The 20,844-nt window shown below is 41.0% G+C and overlaps 1 protein-coding gene across 7 annotated transcripts in view; it reads left to right on the top strand.

Annotated features, from left to right (window-relative positions):
- The window catches only part of ANKS1A (ankyrin repeat and sterile alpha motif domain containing 1A), a 178,185-nt gene extending 173,391 nt beyond the window's left edge, over positions 1 to 4,794 (top strand). For all 7 annotated transcript variants that reach the window (XM_068269417.1, XM_068269415.1, XM_068269416.1 and 4 more), the window contains one exon: positions 533 to 4,794. The gene's annotated coding sequence lies outside the window, so the exon portion shown is untranslated. The remainder of the gene's footprint in view (positions 1 to 532) is intronic.
- Positions 4,795 to 20,844: the final 16,050 nt, after the last annotated feature.

The following is a 20,844-nucleotide window of genomic DNA, read 5'->3' as shown; positions in this document are numbered from 1 at the left end:
AGTGACACAACTACTTCGGCTTTATTCTTACCGTAGAGATGTTATTTATTACATTTTTAAAAAAATCCTGTGTACATATCAAATATACAGTCAGTTGCATATGTGTATCTTATTTTAAAATATGGTGACTACTTTATTGCAGCAGCACAAGTAACTGTTTTTTGATTGGTTTAGTACTTCATTTTTTGTGGACTAAGCATTGCTGCTATTGTGTATGCAAGTTATTTATGATGAATATTATCTGAGAAATAGAATACTTTATCATATTTTCTCTCATACTTAAAAGTTACATATTTGGAGTAGGTGCATTCTTGTACGACTCCAACGCCAGGTATCCAAAAATTACTTTGACTCCTCCAAGCAGACTCTAACTCCGACTCCACAGCCCTGTTCATATTACTATTTTATTTTAAACACAGGGGTGCTGGAAATTGTGCACACAGTTTGTCTGTCCCATCACATGGCCCATAAAGTAAATACTGATTACTATAACTTTTCTTTTTACATGTATGGTGTGTTTTGTTTTTCCTAGTTCTGGACCGCTTATTGCAGTGGATGGGCCTCCGCAGATCCTGGTTAGTCCTGTAGTGCCACCTCTACTAGGAAAAGAAGATAAGCCCAGAGCCTTGACTGACTCGGAACATGGAGCAGCCCTGTATCATTTTTAAAATTCCAAGACTTGCCAGTGGCTTCTGAAAGGGATCAGTTATTTTTCCCTCCTTCTCCTTTATTCCAAGAAAACAAAGGATTTGCAGGGAAACCTCATGTGAAGTTAACTCTTCCTTTGACAAGACTCTCAAACATGTTGTTTGAATTCCAGCAGTCACAAGACTGCATTCTGGCCCATGCTAGTTTCTTTTACTGGGGAGAACTGCACAGTTACTCCCCATCACAACTAATGTAGCACTTTTTGAGGGTGATGGTAGTAGTTCAGCAGACCGGTGAAGGCATTGTGAGGCATTTCCCCCCCCATAAAAATTACTTATTTCTCTTAGGGATTGTGGCAAAAAGGAGCACGTGAACAATCCTCTACTTGTATTGTAACTAGCACTATGGCATATTTTTTTTGCTGAAATGTACCATGTGGTATATGCATATGGTTATTTTATGGTTGTTCGGCATCTCCCAGTAGCTGTACTGGATTTCACAATGTTCTCAAGCACTATTATTATTTTTTTAAAAACTACCCTCCAGTTTTGAATTGGAAAAAGCTGGACTCCAAGATTTTGGAACTAGATCAAGTAAAAGAAAAAATTAGGGGAACAACTTTCTTAGTAATATGGTCTTACCTCTTTTTTTTTTTTTGTGCCGTACATAAGTTTAAAATGCCAAGCATTGTGCTTCACACCAAACGTCTACAAAGGGCCTGACACTGGACTCAATGTAATCATCCTTTTTTTTTTTTTTTATATATACTATTTTTTTTTTATGGGAGGAGCAGTGAGGGCTAGTGCACATCTATGAAAGAAGGTACATGTATCAGTCATTAATCCTCCTTTTTGTTTTACATGATCATGTTTTCTTTTTGTTCAAGATTGCCATTTTTCCAGTTTATCTGCCTGTGAAAGCAGAAAAATCTCAGCTCTTCCAGTCTAATGACTTGCAAACAGAGTTTGGCTCTGTAAAAATCATTGTTTTTGTCTGCCCAAAGGAACTTCAGTGTATTTGGTACCACTGATGTGCCATTTGTACCACCACACTAACATTTTTAGTCAGTACTAGTTGAAAGCTGCTATATATTATCCTGTATTTATCTTATAGTGAATGATTTTTTTTTTAAGTGATATATTTGGATATGCATTTGATGACCGGTACAATCGACCTTTGTTCCCTAATGATGTGGATTCTAGCCTTATAGATGTAATGAATTAATGAGTGGCTCTCCTTTACGATACAGTGGTTGGTGTTCCATATAAAGAGTCCCCTGCCACACCCTGTGTTTTTAAACACGGTGGATGGTGGTTGAATATTGCAGAATAGATCTCAATGTGCGTTGAACCGTTTAGACATGCTGAATTCCTGTATACCTGGACTAGGAGCACTGATGTATAATTAGGCTGGAATTATTACTTTCATTATATGCTGCGCTGTATAAAACTCTTTACACTAACAAGGAACTGTAAAATAGGTACATAAAACTTTACCAAGGTACGAAAAATGTGTATACGTTGATAATGAACATGGTACAGATTATAATGGTAAACTGCTTTGTTCAGTGCTGAACTTATTTTATCATGACGTGATGAGCATTTCCTTACTTAAAGGGAACATGTGAACCCTTCTCTGCAATTGGCAATAGCAATTTCAGCATCGGATGGGAGCCATGATTGTGCCAGGTATCAGCTGCCCTGGCGGTCTTTAGGTGTTGAGCCGGGTGGTTATAAATTCCAATATGGGCAGTTCTTGCCCCTGTATTGTTATGCCACTCATCTGCTGTACTGCCTGAACATAGCCAACATCAAATCAAACCAAACTTTTAAGTGACATCACAGCTGATGAAATAAGACACTCACATTTTTGTGGTTTAGACTTAACCATGAGGTACGATTTTACACACACATCAAAAGGTTTCATTGATTTTGTTTACGTTTTATTATGTTGAGATGCCTGATTTTGCTTGCTATTTGATATCTTTTTTTAAATAAACCAAGGCCTTATAACAATATTTCCCTTGTTCCATAATATGGTGCATCAGAGGCATGTTTCAAACTGCCATTGGAATGATGGCTCAGTGGGCAGTACTTAATCCCCAACAAAACCCAATTTTGAAAAGGGCAAATTCTAACTGCAATCAGCATGATAAATGAATATAAACAGTGGCTGGATAGTGTAATGGTTAAGGGCTCTGCCTCTGACACAGGGGACCTGGGTTCAAATCTCGGCTCTGCCTGTTCAGTAAGCCAGCATCTATTTCAGTAAGGAGTTTCTTGGGCAAGTCTCCTTAACACTGCTACTGCCTACTGAGTGCGCTCTAGTGGCTGCCTCGCAAGCGCTTTGAGTCCGACAGGAGAAAGGCGCTATACAAATACTGCCATTATTATTGCCATTATTAAACAATATGAAGCAAAATTCTGGGTATAACACTTATTCATATGACATGTGCTTGCCAGTACTGTACAGCTTGCTTCCTATACTCTTTCTAGCTTTAGCTGTTGGTAGGTCATTCAGAAGTTGTACGCAAAATAGATGCCAGAATACATTTTTTTTTTTTTATAACCTCTCCACACTCGGTAGAAGCCATGTGCTTACAGGAGCGGGCAGCTTACAGTGAACCCGAAGTGAAAAAATAAACTGATGAGATAAACAATTGTATTTATCCTCCTACTCTTACTCTAAAAATATATTTTTTGTTTACATATGGTTTTATTCTATATTTAAGCATTTACAAAGTAATGTTTTATTGTCTCTACTCAATAGCAGTATCTCAAGAGTTCCAGAGTTAAAATACATGAACTGTTCTATTGAACTTTTTCTCTCTCTCCTATGCCCTCTGTAATTTTATTTATCAGTGAGGTTTACTATATTCCCAACAAGGTACCGACAAGACAGAAGCTGTAACGTCCATGCCCGAAAATTAACTCTTAGGCAGCAAAATAATAAAAAAAATAAACAGCCTGGTTATTAACTTTTCTTTCACAGTGGCAGTGGCTGGAAGGTGTACTGGTTAAGGGCTCTGCCTCTGACGCAGGAGACCAGGGTTCGAATCTCTGCTCTGCCTGTTCAGTAAGCCAGCGCCTATTCAGTAGGAGACCTTAGGCAAATCTCCCTAACATTGCTACTGCCTATAGAGCGCGTCCTAGTGGCTGCAGCTCTGGCGCTTTGAGTCCGCCAGGAGAAAAGCGCGATATAAATGTTATTTGTCTTGTCTTGTCTTTCACTGTACATACACATTTCTCATGTCGCCTTGGGTACACTTTAAGTTCTTATGAATATCTCAGTCTGCTAAAAGGAAAGCAGGTAAACATAATAGGTCTTAGGCAGGGTTTAAATTACCCTAGAGTCAATGGATGGATGCTTACAGCAGAACTGATGTGCAATTTGCTGTAGCCATCCATCATTTTCACAATTCTTTTGTTAAGACATTTCCGACTTCCACCCAGTGCCTGGCTACAGAATGGGACTCTGTTTTACTTTACTGCAGACAGACAGAATGGACACGCTTAACATAGGATCCGTTGACATGTGTGTTTGTCCAATGCGGAGAATAGTCCAACAGGGGGGTAACTTGAACCTAGCCTTATGCCTGTGTGGATACGTGCACAGCTATTTGGTAGCAGAGCTACACAATGGGCTTTTGAACTTGAAACACTTAGTTACAAAGGTAATGCTTATATTTTACAGTAATCGATATGACTGCTTTGAGAATTTGCTTTGTTCAATTTTGGGTTTAGTTAGGTTTCAAGTGATTTTACTTAAACACCTCTCTGGAGTTCACAGATATGTAACCAAATTTGATGGAAGCTGAATGGACTTTGTCCTCCGATTAGCCTTGATCAAGTGGTCTCTGTGCGACTGGTTGCTGCGCAACACTACTTTTTTTTTTTTTTTTGTCCTCTTTTGCTGAGTTACAGAAAAAATGAGTAAATCTGTTAGTTTTGTCTTTGTGGTTATTGGAGATTCCACCTCACATTTTTTCCCAGTACAGAAAGTGAGGAGGAAGCAAATACGTCTCACTTATTATGTTGTGCAACAATTACAAATATATATATATATTTTTTTTAACTGGACATGATTTTATGTCACTGCCTGTTCTCTTTGCTCTGTAACTAAGGCCCGGTTCACATTAGCGGTTGTTTGCCAAACGGACCGGATGACCTGACCGGATCCGGACCGGATCCGGATCGGAACCGTACGATTCTGATCCGGATCCGATCCGGATCCGGTCAGGTTGCATCAGGTGGTAATCAGGATGCGATCCGGATCCGTTTGGCAAAGTTACGTAAAAAAAAAAAAAAAATGTTGGGGTCTGGGAGGTCAGCAGAAGGGGGACCTGTGGAATCAGGCCCTCTGCTGTTTAGAACTCACCTCCACCTCCGACATGCTGCCAACATCCTGCCAACACCTCCAGCTCGTGCTGCTCCACTCCAAAATGCTTGCCCATGTGTCCCCAGCCAATATCGCCGCAACAATCCGCATAGGAAGTGGGGTAGAACATCCGGATTTCTCAGCCAGTGTGTTGTGCGGCCTCCGGTTCCCATTTGTTTGTATTGGCCGGATGGTGCAGACCGGCTCCGCCCCGGATACGGCTGCCGGAGGGGCCGGATGAAAAAATAGCGCATGTTGGAACGGAGGCCGGAGTCCGGATCCGGCCCGGATCCGGTCCGGCTCCGGTTCTGCAGAACGGACCCATGTGAACGGACGCATAGGCTTTAATTGCTATGCCGTGCGTCCGTTCCGTCCGTTCTGCAGGCGGTGCGGCTCCGGCACGGCGATTCCGGAGGGCCACCGCAAGTGTGAACCGGGCCTTAGAAGTCTATCCTGTTCATTGCAAATAGCAGTAAAAACTTCTGAGAAGAGAATATGCAAAAGATAAGTTTCTGCTGGAGTTTGTCTCGGGGTGCTTTGGAAAAGGTTTCGATTTTGATACTGTTTGTTTTCATGTTCCTAAGTATTGCTGTATTTCTGGTCTGCTGTTCAGCCTTTCCGGGGAAGTGCAGCTGACCCGTCTTCAGTGTGTGATGCTGGGGAAAGATGAGCCATCTACCAGTACCTAAAGCCTGGTGCATTACCAAAACCACCTTGTAGGGTATAATGGGAGTTTAAAGTCACTTTGAGAATTCTTTTTATCCATACCAAGTTATGTTTCATATCCTGCTCTAGCCTGTTTTATACCCAACTAAAAGCCACTTTACTGTAAAGAGAACAGAGGCGCCAACAGAATAAAATATATCTAAAAACGTTAAAATTCCTCGGGAGGCGGTGGTGGACTCCTCTCCCCGAAGCAGACATGATACTGTCGGTTTTAGAACAAGCACATTTATTTATATACTCCAACATACAGCGCAACCCGTTTTGCGGGTATATTCCTGCTTATTCAGGCAATAACGAACAGGAGTACACACAGTGCAGTCTTAAAGGGAACCTAAACTGAGAAGGATATGGATTTTCCCTTTTAAAATAATACCAGTTGCCTGACTCTCCTGCTGATCCTGTGTCTCTAATACTTTTAGCCACAGCCCCTGAGCAGGCATGCAAATCAGGTGCTCTGACTGAAGTCAGACTGGATTAGCTGCATGCTTGTTTCAGGTGTGTCACTCAACCACTATTGCAGCCAAACAAGATCAGCAGGGCTGACAAGCAACTGGTATTGTTTAAAAGGAAACCTCCATATCCCTCTCAGTTAAGGTTCCCTTTAAGGTCACGATAAGCGCCTCTGTGAGAGGCGCTTATCGTGACTTTAAGACTGCACTGTGTGTACTCCTGTTCGTTATTGCCTGAAGAAGCGGGAATATACCTGCGAAACGCATAGCGCTGTTTGTTGGAGTTTATAAATAAATTTGCTTGTACTAAACCCGACAGTATCACGTCTGCTTCGGGGAGATGAGTCCACCACCGCCTCCCGAGGAATTTTAACGTTTTTAGATATATTTTATTCTGTTGGCGCCTCTGTTTTCTTTACAATATCAGAATCCACCCCTGGTGGAGGGGTTGAATTCCCTTTCTTCTCCTAATCTACAGAGAGCGACATATTAATCCTGAGTGAGGACAGGACTAATCACCTCACCTGCCTACACAGTGGTTGCCTAATTGGTAACCCTGACTTGTGAGTATATCTATCATATACTTTTCCATTTACCCATCACTTAACTTACTACACTATATTGGGCTCTCAGTGTCCCTTCTTTTTCAAAAGCCACTTTATGCTCCTCTCAAGCATAGCCAAAATGCTATTTTAAGTCACCATATTAGGCTTTTTTTTTTTTTTTTTTAGTATATGCCATATGCAGAATTAAAAACTACTCTGTACAGTGCTGCAGAAGATGTCAGTGCTATATAAATACATAATAATAATATGGTAAGGACATTAGACTATGACTATGATAGGGATTAGACTGTGAGCTCCTCACGGACAGTCAGTGACATGACTATGTACTCTGTAAAGTGCTGCAGAAGATGACAGTGCTATATAAATACATAATAATAATATGGCAGGACATGAGACTATGACTATGGTAGGATTAGAGTGTGAGCTCCTCTGAGGACAGTCATTGACTACTATCAGAGCACATGCATTCTTGACAGTGACTTTATTTTGTGCATTAAATCATGGTAATAAATCAGGAAATAGATTGTAGTAAAACTATAGTGAATATTTGGCTGTCACAAATTGGATATGTAGTTTTATTGAATCAACCCTGTGTTAATAGACCTTCAGACTCAAGGTCTCTTAGCAGTTAGAAGAGACGGAATAAAGAGCAGAAGTACAGTCCCAGTCAACCTAGGGGATGAGTCTTCTTTTCCCTGTCACACAGTTGCAGTTTTCCCATTCTATGACGCCCTCTAGTGATGCCTCTCATTACTGCACAGCCGGAGGAGTCCGAGAGGAGATCCTGCAGCAGGGTGAAAAAGACTGATCCCAGTGGCACCCAGAAAGGTTCAAAATTCCAGCTCGCTCCACATGCGCCACTCGGTATATGGGGGGTGAGGGGGCTGCCTAATGCAGGGGTATGTCTGGCTATACTGGGAGAGGGGCTACCTTATACAGTGGTACATCTGACTAAACTAGGGAGGGGGGATACTTAATACAGGGGCACATCTGGCTATACCCGAGAGGGGGACTAGAAAAAAGATCATATTTGGCTATGAATACTTGGCAGGTGATCTTCCTAATACTGCGGGCACATGAGCTACTTGTACTGAGGTTGGAACAATTCAAGGGGGGGGGGGGGGTTGCACCCTTTGGAATCTCCACCTCTACGGCCTTATCCCAACCCTGTTGATGGAAGCTGTAAACCGACCGGACCAATTTGTGATGCCTGGTGGAACAGACTAGTTTTGCTACGCTCTGGTTCCTATGCACGTGTCTTTATCAAGAGTGAAGTATTTTTAAGCCTTCAAGGTATATGTTTTGCTTTTACTTTAAGCAGAGCATGATAATACCGGTTATTCATATCATGGATGTGTTTCTACACAAGATTTAATGGACACATATTGATAAACATTTCTATAAATACACTATTTTGTATAATACCAGTCCTTATAATTTTAGCAACATTTTCTTTCTTTATCATGGTACAATGTGATATTGTGAGGTACTTTCCAGATGGAAGAATCATCTTTTTTCTGGTCCAGAATGTGAACATGAGGTGAGGAAGGGGACATTCATATACTTGTCCAATGTAAGCTGTGTAATGCTGCACTGTACCACCTTTCAGGTAATCACAAATGCAGCTTTTATTAATTCATGAACTCTGAGTTACAGACTGCCCAGCAAGCTCAGAGTTACATTCTCTCTTCTGTCTCCCCTACTAATCTTTATTTGTGCTGGGAACAGACAATGCAATTTACCATCCAATCTGCAGGAATCGGGCGATTGTTTCCGACATGTTCGGTTGTTTCCATTCGACTTTGTGAAGTTATCATCGGAAAATCGATCCCTTTATTGATCGGGAGCAGTTTGGACATGTACACACTATACAACTTCCTGTCTGATCACCCATCGATCGGACTGGAAATTGCATCGTGTTCTCCCAGCATTCGGTGAAGAATCACCTTTGACCGCTACACATGGCCTTAAAGGCATCTTTGAGTCATCTGCATGTGTGGATTCCTGTTCCTGCGTTTCCTTTTTAACAGAAGCTTTATTTGTACTAATAAATATTGCAGCATTATAGAAGTTGCAGATAAACTGAACTATGAACTACATAACTGCCCGTCATCATGATTCCATCCAAATTCTTCAACACACTCACTACCAAAATTGATTGGAAAGTAATATATTGTGCTAAAGTTTATTCAAAAGAACACTGACGTCTTACTGGTATAATGCAAAGCCACAGATTGCTTTCACATACATATTTAATGATGGGTGTTCTTTAATGCAACCAATTTAACCAAGTGAAAATCACAAACTGCACCATGTTTTTTTCCACTGCCTTTATATTTGCTAGATGCGATGAGGACTACAAAAAAGGTTTTAAAGGGGTTTTTTTTTGTTTTTTTTATAGCATAGAGTACCATGTACAGCGATTATAGTATCAAGCAAAGTGACTTCCCTGGCCTTGTGACATTTAACACACACAAATCTATTGTCCTTCCTGTTCATTTTCTCTGTCTCTGGATTGCCGAATGTGTTTTTCAGATTCCTTGTCATTTGCCACAGCAGTTTTTTCGCAAATCGGACGCAGCTCATCTGGAAAAAGATCCCTAGTTTCAGCTGAGCATAATAATAATAATAATAATAATAATTGCAGTATTTGTATAGCGCCTTTCTCCTGTCGGACTAAAAGCGCTTGGGAGGCAGCCACTAGAGCGCACTCAGTAGGCAGTAACAGTGTTAGGGAGTCTTGCCCAAAGAACTCCTTACTGAAATAGGTGCTGGCTTACTGAATAGGCAGAGCCGAGATTTGAACCCAGATCTCCTGTGTCAGAGGCAGAGCCCTTAACCATTACAGCATAGAATGACTTGCATAATACAAGGGGTTTTCATTGTAAAGCAGAGTTGTTCCAAGACGGGCTAATGTAATCAAGCTTTTGTATTCCATATGCATATTATAAGCCAAGTAGTTTTTTCAATATGCATATTTTTCTCCTTTTGTTGCTGTAAAAGTGAATAAAAGGTGATCTGCCGTTATCAGTACAGGGAGTTCTCTGATCTTGGTGTGTTTTCTAGGAACATGCATGTTAAGGCAGATTTTGCTTAATTTAAACAATAAATTGCCACTGGGGTTAATGGAAACATTTATAAGTGTGTCCTACATGAAAAATATGTGAAGGGTGCCTTAGGGCCAGATTTCACTAAAAACACTCAATGGCCTCAATTCACTAAACTTATCTCCTGTCTTTAATAACTCTTCTAGAGTTGTTACCATGGTGATAAGGCATGTAGTATTCAGGAAACATTTTACCTCAGGCAAGCCTAAAGTTAACTCTTCTGTCTTTAAATTAACTCTCCAATCCTTAAAATAACTCTAGAGTTAAAGACAGGCTGTTAATTAGCTGCATGCGAAAATAACTACAGAGGAGGTAAATTAACTACAGAGGATGTAAATTAACTACAGGAGAGGTAACTTAAGGAATGAAGAGGTAAGATAACTCTCTCACGTGTGGAGGTAAGTTTTCTCTTGCCTTATTATCTCTAGCATGATCTTAGTGAATTGAGGCCAATGAGCTTTAACACAACACTGAACTGGTGCACAGTGCAGACAATGACATTTTCTAGGCTTCCATATGGGTCAGTTAATTTCTGTTTACACACATGCATTATAGCACAATGCTGCAAACCCAGTTCTTTGCCATACAAACAAAAAGTGCATGTGTTACAGCGTGCACATTTTCAATGTAAACTGAATCCAATCTAAATTTTAGGGTTCACTTTTATATTGTTTTATTATACTCATTACTACACTATGGCAAAGCTTAAAGTAGACCCAAACTCTTGCACAGCACACAATTAAAAGTCTTTATTCCACATATAATTGATAACAATTAACTGTTATCAGCGGCTTTGAATCAGCCCTAGGGCTCTCTGTCTGTACAAGAAACACTGAGGCTTAAACCTTTCAGTGCTCCCAGGAAAGTGATGCCAAGTTGAATCTACAGGTTTTTTTTTTAGGATTTCCATAAATTGTGATGAAGATTTTTCCCCACTAACGGTTACTATGCTGTGGCTAAGAGCAGAGTGGAAGTTCTCAGCTTAGATCCACTTTAAAGCCCTATCTTGGTTTTATCTGCTTTCTTTGGTTTTGTTAGAAGGCTTCCCCAGATTTCGTACTGCATGAAACCCAAGGCTAAGGGCCCGTTCACACTGCACGCGTTTCCAGCCGCGTTTTGAAAACGCGTGCAGGTGGCCAAAACGCACTACATCAGACATTGCATAGAGTGCAATGTCTGATGTTCACACTGCATGCGGTCCGGGAACGCATGCTGCACGCAGATTTTGCAAAAACGCGTGGCTGTCCCATTCACTTTTCAGTGATGGGATCAGCCCGCAACGCACACAAACGCGGATGGCCATGCGTTCGTACGCGTTGCGGTCCGCACGCGTTCCGCATGCATGGCCATCCGCATTTCTGATCTGAACGGGCCCTTAGCAGCTGCCTAAATACATGCTTTACCTTCTCTGGGGTGCATTGCGCATGTATTCCTTTGGCTTTCATTTTTTCCAAAGGATGCAGAATACACTCCAGAAAATGCAAACTGATCTCCCACCATGGCCCAGGTGCATCTGGCTTATTTGGACAAAGTTTTTTTTGTTTTGTTTTTTTACAGTATTCTTTCACAAGCATTTTAAGTATTGAAACTGTTGCAGATTTTTGAGATAGACCCAAACCATCACTGTACTAAAATCCACATAATTCAATGGGGAAATCCAATTGGATATAGTGAACAGTCAATGCCAATCAAAGGGGATATTAAATCTCACCAATAAAATCAGAAAGAACAGTGGGAACATCCTTACAGACGGTATATATCAGAAAGGTGGTCAGGCCTTGATACAAAATACTTCAGGTTACCTGATTTGCTGACCAGTACTGAGTGCATGGACCATGCATACATAATTTCACCAGTCAGGTCAGTTGTCTCCTAATGCCTGTCAGTACCTTAAAGTTAATCTGAAGGGAAATATACTTATGAGATAATTAATTCTATGTGTACTACGAATGGCAAATAAAACATTAGTAATATAGTAATTAGACTCATATTTTTTGATTTTTAGTTTAATTGCTTCATTTTTAAGATTGCATCAGACTGTCACAGTTGCTGTTCAGAATCTACATTCTGCCTTCTTAAAGTGTACCTGAGATGGATTAAAGTAAATCATTTTTACTTATGTGCGGCTTGGTCCAGCCTCCTTCAGTCTGTGGGCTCCCTGGGCCTGCTTGCATCATCCACTGGCCATTCTGGTACATTAGCTCAGTTGCGCTTCGTCGCTTTACTTTAATCCATGTCAGATTTCCTTTATGCTAAGAAAGAAGTAATGATCCTTTGAACTTTACTTCAGTAAAACCTCGAAAGAATACTTATCACTGTTTCTCAGCTGTTTAACCTTCTGTTTACTTTTCTGGAAACCAGACTGGATTAAACAAGCTGTTGGTCAAGCTCTTTTGCATTCATAGCTACTCAAGGTTTTTTGTTTTGTTTCAACTCTTGCTGTACTGGAAAACAGAAAGGGACCTTAGGCAGTTCTTACTAGGGCTAGTATTCTATATACCTACGTTTATCTCATCATGTCACATGTCACTTCAGGTACACTTTAAAGCAGGGGTCTCAAACTCGCGGCCCGCGGGCCATTTGCGGCCCTCGATACAATATTTTGTGGCCCTCGCTGGCAAAAGCTTCCTTATAGTTCGCTTCAATGCTCCCAAGTAATCCGCCGCATCCCCGCCGCTAAACGAGGGCTGCAGAGCCCCCAAATCGCCCGGGGGGCAATCCGCCGGCATTTCCTGGAAGGGGCAGAGCTTTCAGCTCTTCCCCTCCTGACGTCAATCGCCGCACGGATCGCCACCTCTCCCCGCCTCTCTCTGTAAAGGAAGAGTGAGAGGGGCGGGCAGAGTCAGCGATGCGCCGCGATTGTGTAATGCCTTATGCGGCCCAGCCTCATCCTGACTTTGCCTCCTGCGGCCCCCCAGGTAAATTGAGTTTGAGACCCCTGCTTTAAAGAGATCACTACTCATGTAAGAAAAACAGTAATAGTTGTATACAGAGTTAAACTATAAAATATTGTTTAAATGTACTCGTAAATACAATAATTGGAAGGATTGAAACTCCCATTGCAGTCTAAAGCTGGCCACTAACGGTCCAATTTGTAGCGAAAAATCGTTCGAGCGATCAGAAATTCTGATCGGATTGGTTGTAAATAATCTCCATTGGTGGACACAATCGATTATGAATGAGTGGAAAAAATGTTGCCTGAATGAATTTTCGTCGAACGACAATTTGGATTTTCTTGGTGGTCGTGATAGATCGGAAGCAATGATTGGTTAGTTGATGGTGTAGTGATCGATTTTTTGTTCGATCAGAATTTCTGATCGCTCGAACGATTTTTCGCTAGAAATTGGACCGTTAGTGGCCAGCTTAACACATCTAGTTAATGTAAATGGAAATTGCCTACATAGTACATATCAGTTGAGATGCAAATTTGTCTGACTTACCCTGCAGTTTCCTGCATCCCCATACTAGCTGCAACAGCATTTGTGTTATTTGGAAAAAATGCAATGCTTAGATCATCTCTATACATCAGTATGGTTGTGGATGGGAAGTGGCCCAGATAAGGGGCCTGATATCTGTGGTGCAGTTAATTAAAACCCCAGGTACAGATCTAATGCTGGGGATACACTGTACATTTCTCTACCGTGTATCGACCAGCTGATCCGGCCAGCTGATAATATTCAGCTGGCCCGATCAAGCCGCTCGACTCCCGCCCGATCCCCGCCGGCGGACAATGGCAGGGAATCGAGCGCTGGTAAGGAAGCGCCGGCGGGGACGAGCGGCAATCGATCCGCACGGACGAGCAGGGACGCGACTGGGGTCGATCCGGCGGCTAATCGTGTATTCCCAGCATAAGTCACCATGTCATAGCTTAGTAATTGGAGTGCTCTGCACCTACTACATTTCTCATCTTGAGGGCTGTCTATAGATATTTACTACTTTTAAAGTATACCTTAAGCTTTCTGATAGATAATGAACTTAGCTTATTTATGTAGCTAGACAATAGTTAATTTACTGGAAAGGGAAGCCCAGGTTTGCCTAAACAAAGACCTCTTATTTACAGGTCTGGATTCAATTTATGAATGAATTGAAACTATCACTTTAAAATCCATCTTTTAAACTTATCACATTCCATTAATGCCCTCCATGCAGCTGCAACTGATTATTATTTAAAATCTGCATACCCTGCAATATAACTTGCTTCTTATAAATACAGTTAACATTTGAGCTATTCATGTTTCGTTTTTTTTGCTTCACCAAAACACACTGATGATAGTTGTAAGAAATTAACATAAAGTAGAAGTGTATCTAGAAAATGAGATTTACTGATACCCTTTAAGAGGGCCCATTGACACAGTCAGTGGTGCAAACAGCTGATGGCCATTGTAGAGTCTAGAGCAGCACAACCCCATTCAGTTCATATGAATGGTATGGCCCAATACCACCTTCTTAGAATGCATCTGGACTCTTTTCTGTACTGCGCAGTGAACTTGGCCATACAATGTAAAGAGAGGGCATTGAGAACAGGAAAACAGAGCAGTACACACCATGGCTATTGTGAATAAGTCCCAAAAATGACTGCAAATTGTGGCTTAGGATCTAGTGAAAGGTTTAATAAAGCTTGTGACTAGCTGTATTCGTTGTCTCAAATACAGTTATGCACACAGTTATATAGTTATGCACACGTACCATGCATATACAGAATGTTTCCTTTTGAGAGGTTCTAGTTTCTTTATGTATTGCTAGATAGTTTATTTTTTTGCTAATAACGTATAGTAGATATATAGCAATAATTCCTCTCACCTGGTGCTAAGTTGACTATGGAGTAAGGGGTCCTGAGTTGAGCATACTAGCTTCTCATACCCTGCAATCTGTTACCTTACTCCACCCACATATGTCATTTTACAACCATAAAGGATCATTTAAAGACAAGTCGAGGTTGTGTAAACCACAAAGAAACTGTACAGGGATGACCCCTAAATGTGCCTTCCTTGACCCTTGAAACTTGTTCAGATTTCCATTTGTATGCAAGTGCAAAAAAGACATACTCTTAAATAGGTTTATACATGTGCCATATTCTCTCATGGCAATGTTTGAAGGCTGTATTGGCCTTGTCTGTGTCTCCACCATAGTGCATATATGTATGCATACTTAAATGTAGGTACACACAACACCAAAAGCTTCTGTTGGCATTTTTTTTTATTTTAGCAAGTTACTGTAACTTATACGCAGTTTATACTTTTATCTTGTGCAAAGCGTAGACTAAACATAATTAGATCCATGGAAGGAATGGTGATAAACTTGCCATGTTTCCTTCTGACTGCTAACAGTGCTGAAGGAATGGTGCGGGGCAGCCTAGCTTCTGCTTTGGCTTCATAGTGGTAATAATTGGAGGGTGTGTAGTTCCACGTCTCTGTGGGGATAAAAAAAATGTTTTCCTAATAAATGTATGTGTGGGGAAAACCAAGAAATCTATTCAGTTAAAACACTAGTGTGCACTTTGATTCAACTGGATCTCTGTCGAGATTTACTGTTGTTCTACTGGGAGATATTTTCCTCACTTCTACCTATGTTGCCAATAGTTCTGAGTAAGCTTAGTTTCCTTTGTCTGCTGTCTGGCATGCATTCATCCTGTAATTAGTTGGAATGTCCACAAAGAGGGTTGTGTAGCTGCAACCCGAAGTAAAGAAAAATAGCACCGGAGATTTTGGCACAGCTCAGACAGTAATTTGGGCGCCTTCAAAAGACTGAGCCCAAATTACTTTAAGAACTGCGTAATTTAGCTGACCACAATAGCTGGCAGCTGAATTACATCTTACCCCCTGAGTTCATGGTGGCCTGGAGAGGGAATAGTAAATAATGCAGCCGGGACTTTGGCAGGAGCAGGGTGAGCCGTTTTTTGGCTTTACCCTGCGCCCAAATTTCCCGGTGGCTTGATTATATGTACACGCTGCGATCACCCTTCAGTGGATTAACCATAGCGAGATACAGAGAATTTACTCTAGAGCAGAAAAATAGGAAATTCAGCTTACATCCAAACCTAGAGTGCAACCACGGCTTGCAGTGTTAGAATATGTTTTCCACTGGGACACAGCAAAATAAAATGTCTACCTTACAAATGCTACACTATTTGTCATAAACCGTGTTGTAGCGTCTGAGGCTTCTACAAGCATGTAAGTACATTCATCAATTAGATCCATCAGTCAAGTGGATCCATCAATTGGATGGGCTCAATCAATTTTTCTTTATTTTATGAAGCTTTTACACAATGGATGTCCTGTATGAAATGATTTTAAATGGTTTGACTTGGATAGAGCGTTTGTGTATGTATGAGCAGATGTTCTACGAATGCATATTGGACATAAATATCTTATCAAGGAACAGTTCACACTAATTTAATAATTTATGATGATATGGGACTTTTGAATCCTTGAGTACTGTTAAACGTAATAATGATCTGTAGGAACATAAATGTTAAAAGTTTTTTCTTGTTTTGAGGCCCACTGGTTCTCATCTTGCCAATGTTCATATCTGTAAAGTCTCCTTTAGGTCATTTTGTAAGTTAAAGGGTACTTCTTCTCCCTTTGTACGACTGTTATTGTGAGCTATTCCCATTTCTCAGACGGTCTCTACCGTTCCCCAGCTTGCACGTCTGATTATAATGGAGTGAAATATCTTCTGGAATGATCCCAATATTTAACCTTTTTACTAAGATACTTGAATGGTTTGCGTGATGAAGGCTAATCACTTTTATTCTTTTGTCTTTGTAATGAACAAAATATGGTGGACATCAACAGCCTCCAGCATGAGCATTACTGAATCCTGCTGTGGGAGGAGCCACTGTATATAATGCCAGCCTTACTCATAAGGCCTTTTGGTATTTTCTTATGTGTACAACATTAGAGCAATTAATAAATGAGAAAATGTTTTAGGACCAAAATGTGTTTGTGTCATTTTGTCAACTTTGTTAGATTTTATTTAGCTTCATTATTACGCTATATAAGTGTTTGTCTTTGTCTGTCTTTGTCTTCATCTGTGATCCTGAATTTTACTGTACTGGGCTGAATGAAGACACATGCGTTGCCTAATAACCGTTTATGTTTAGAGTAAAATTAAAGTGAAAACATGTTCGCTTGGATTAGAAAAAGGGATTTTTGGAACATCCAGCTTGTTGCTATTGATATTAGCTTGACATTTCTATACTAATGACGATAAAAATATAACCGTTTCCCCAGAATAATATAAACATGATAGCCCTATGGGGAAACCTGTTCCAAATGCCATTATTGAAGGCTGGCTTTCCATTTTTTGTTGGAAAATTTTGTCTTTAGGGTGTGTCTCTGGGATAAAAATGGGAGCGATATATTACAACAGACCACATAATGCCTGATATGCCTTGTTAGTTTTCACTACAGTTTGCAAGTCAGGCTCTTATGACTCGTGCTGATGACAGGGAAGCACCGTGACACTCATGCTAGGCTTTCACTGAACACTTTATAATAGATCAGGTTTACAACCTTACCATATGCTATATAGCCTACTGCTCTATAATGGAAAATTACACTATATATAAAGGAGCAGTAATAAGAGTTATTATGCTGAAATGGGCATAATAATGAGGGGTATAGTAATCTACACAAGGTATGTAGTACAGAAAATATTTTTTTTAACTAGGACAGCATGTACACAACATTAGGTTCTTCTAATAAATATAGCAGTATATATTGTGTAACATTTATTATATATTTGCTACATGTTGTATTGTCCACTCATGTCATGCCTTCTTTTTGATGCAGGGTTATGGTTCATTTCTCCTCCACCTTTCAGCCTGCAAATCATCCCCTAGTCTTACCTACCCACAGTCCCACTTCAACACTCCTTGAGCCACTTGCAATGCTGTAAACTGCTAATCACCATGCTGCTGCATCCCTATGTGCTGTTGACACAAACTGTTCCTGCTGTTCCTCCTTTTTCCAACCTTTCATATCACTGTAGTGCTGCAGCCCAGCACACTCAGTGCTTCTAGTTCAGCTTCTTAAAGTGAACCTCCGGACTAAAAATCTACTCAGCAGAACTGAAAAGGCTTGGTGTTTCTTTAACAATTTCACAGCATCAGAACTTGTTTTTCTTACCAAAGCATCATTTTTAGCTGCATTTTTTGCTAAGTTCCACCCACCAAAGAAAAAAAGCCCGGGCTTTTTTCCCCTGATGCTGTGCAGAGCATCATGGGATTTCCTATGTTGTTATTCACGTTGCCTGGCAACTGGGAGAGGTGATCAGGACACAGGACAGTTGGAATTGTGTCTCATGCTCCCTGTCAACTCCTTTCAACCAAAAAGATGGCTGCCATCATGAAATCAAACATTTGCCTGTTCTTTTAAAACAGTGTGGGTAAGAGATTATATTACCTATCTGTTTTAATTACGATAACTAATGTAACTTAATGACAGTATCTTTGTTTAGGCTGGAGTTCCTCTTTAAGCCACATCATGTGACACCTGTGTCCCTAACATCCCTCAAGCTTTGTGGCCTGTTCCTTCTTTTCAGAGAAAACTGGCTTCTATGTTATGTTATGCAATTGGCTGGTACCTCAAACATCACTTACTGGGACACACACTTCTAAGGACATAGCATATACAATAAACCAGGTTCAGGCATGAAAATGTGTATATTTAAACATATAACTATAGCTTCAAAAAAGTGGATAAATACAAAAACATCTTGCTATAATTTAAAATGTATGTTTCGGTATGAAAAAGTCTATAAAAATAGAATATTGATAATTAACTGATCCTAGGATAATGTAAAGTATGTCTGTTGCAGTGCAAGAGGAAATGTCCAAGCAGCGTATGATGATTATTATTTTATTTATTTATTTATTCTACTTATAAAGCACCAACATATTACGCAGCGCTGGACATTAGTTTAGGTTACAGACAATATTTAGGGGTGAGATACAGCAAAATGACAATACCTGAATACAAGAAAGACCAGATCATGCAGCACAGTATGAGTACCAGGTAATGCTTAGTCAGTCACTAGATGGAGTATGGAGGTTAGGCAAGTTAGGTTCACTCAGATGCATAGCATGGGTTCACAGTAATGGAGGTGCATGATCAGGTGGGACACAAAAGGAGGAGGACCCTGCCCAATGGCTTACAATCTAGAGGGAGAGGTAGGGACATGAGAGGTAGGGGACCAGAGTTCAGCTGTGGGTTTAGAGCAATTGTGAGGGGTGGTAGGCCAGAGTGAAAAGGTGAGTTTTGCGGGCTTTCTTAAAGATGTTGAAGGAGGGGGCTGCCCTAATGGGTGGAGGTAGGGAGTTCCATAGTGTTGGAGCAGCTCTTGAGAAGTCCTGGAGGCGTGCATGGGACTGGGTGATGCGGGGGGGGGGGGGGGGTTAGGCGAAGTACATTGGAAGAGCGGAGTGAGCGGCTAGGTGTGTACCTCTGAGTAAGATCGGAAATGTAGGTTGGACAGGTTTTGTGGACAGATTTGTAGGTCAGATACAGTATCATGAATCTGATTCAGGACTGGATAGGAAGCCAGTGGAGGGATTCACAGAGGGGAGCCGCTGTGGTGGAGCGATGGGAGCAGTGGATAATTCTGGCTGCCGCATTCATGATGGACTGCAGTGGGGCTGTTCGGGTCATAGGGAGACCAGACAGCAGGGCATTGCAGTAGTCAAGGCGGGAAATTATGAGGGCATGGATGAGGAGTTTGGTGGTGGCAGAGGTCAGGAAAGGGCGAATCTTACAGATGTTACGAAGGTGGAAGTTGCAGGACTTTGTGAGGTTTTAAATGTGGGGAGTGAAGGAGAGTGCGGGCTTGAGAGGTAGGGCGAATGGTAGTGTGGTTAACAGTGACATGCACATCTGGGAGGTTCATGGATGGCCGGGGTGGGAAGTTCATAAATTCCGTTTTTGTCTAGATTTAGTTTCAGGAACCTAGCGGACATGCAGGAGGAGATGGCTGATAGGCAGAAGGAGACCTTGTCCATGGTAGTGGTAGATATGTCAGGGGTGAGGCGGTAGATCTGGGTATCATCTGCATACAGATGATAGTTAAAACCCATGGAGGAGATAGCCTTGTCAATGTAGGATGTGTATAGGGTGAACAGTAGGGGGCCAAGGACCGAACCTTGGGGGACTCCCACCGAGTGGTGGTTGGGGGTGGACGAGGACGAGGACTCATGAAGGCAGAAGTTTAACCACTGCAGTGTGAGATATGGGGGGGTTCCTTATCACAAACAATAAAATGTGCGTACATATACAGTACATATGAGGTGTACTTTGTTTCTGGGGGAAATTACATTGTAAGTTTCCAATGTAGCCATCGCAGTAGGTAGAATTAATCTGAGGTTTAGGCTCTTCTGCATACAAATATAAACATGTAAAAGAGTCTAAAATGGGCTAGATAAGTAAATGTATATGAAGCTCATAATGTAGAGGGTTTTTCACATCTAGGATCAGACAATTGAAAGACTTTCATATATCTGTGAGTATAGTGACTAGGGATGGTCAGTGAGATGCCAATAAGGCCTGTAACCCACTAGGAGCGCTTTACTTGGAGCTTGTGATTTGAAAAGCTCTTGCTAATGTAATGCTATGGGTGTGATCCCACTTGAGTGATGTGATTTTATAAAAATCTCCCATAGCATTGCATTAGCAAGAGCTTTTTCAAATTGCTAGCGCTTAGAAAAGGCTGCTAGTGGGTTTCTGGTCTAATTCTGAGTTTCTGCAGCTTTTATGTAGGATTTTATTCACATTTTCACAGTCTGAAAATGGACCAATGGAATAAAAACACATCATGATTTAATTGGATCATTTTCAAGCAGCATAACATTAGCATAAAAATTTGAATGAGCTTGGAATTATTAGCATTTTACTGACAATTATCTAGTAACAACCTCTAACAAGAAGTATAGGGTTAGATAGATAGACTTGTGGACCAGGAGATTAAAAATGAGGGAGA

Source organism: Hyperolius riggenbachi, chromosome 2 (genome assembly GCF_040937935.1).
Source record: "Hyperolius riggenbachi isolate aHypRig1 chromosome 2, aHypRig1.pri, whole genome shotgun sequence".
Lineage (NCBI taxonomy): Eukaryota > Metazoa > Chordata > Amphibia > Anura > Hyperoliidae > Hyperolius > Hyperolius riggenbachi.
Note: the sequence above shows the minus strand (reverse complement) of the source record. Positions and strands in the feature narration are given on the sequence as shown.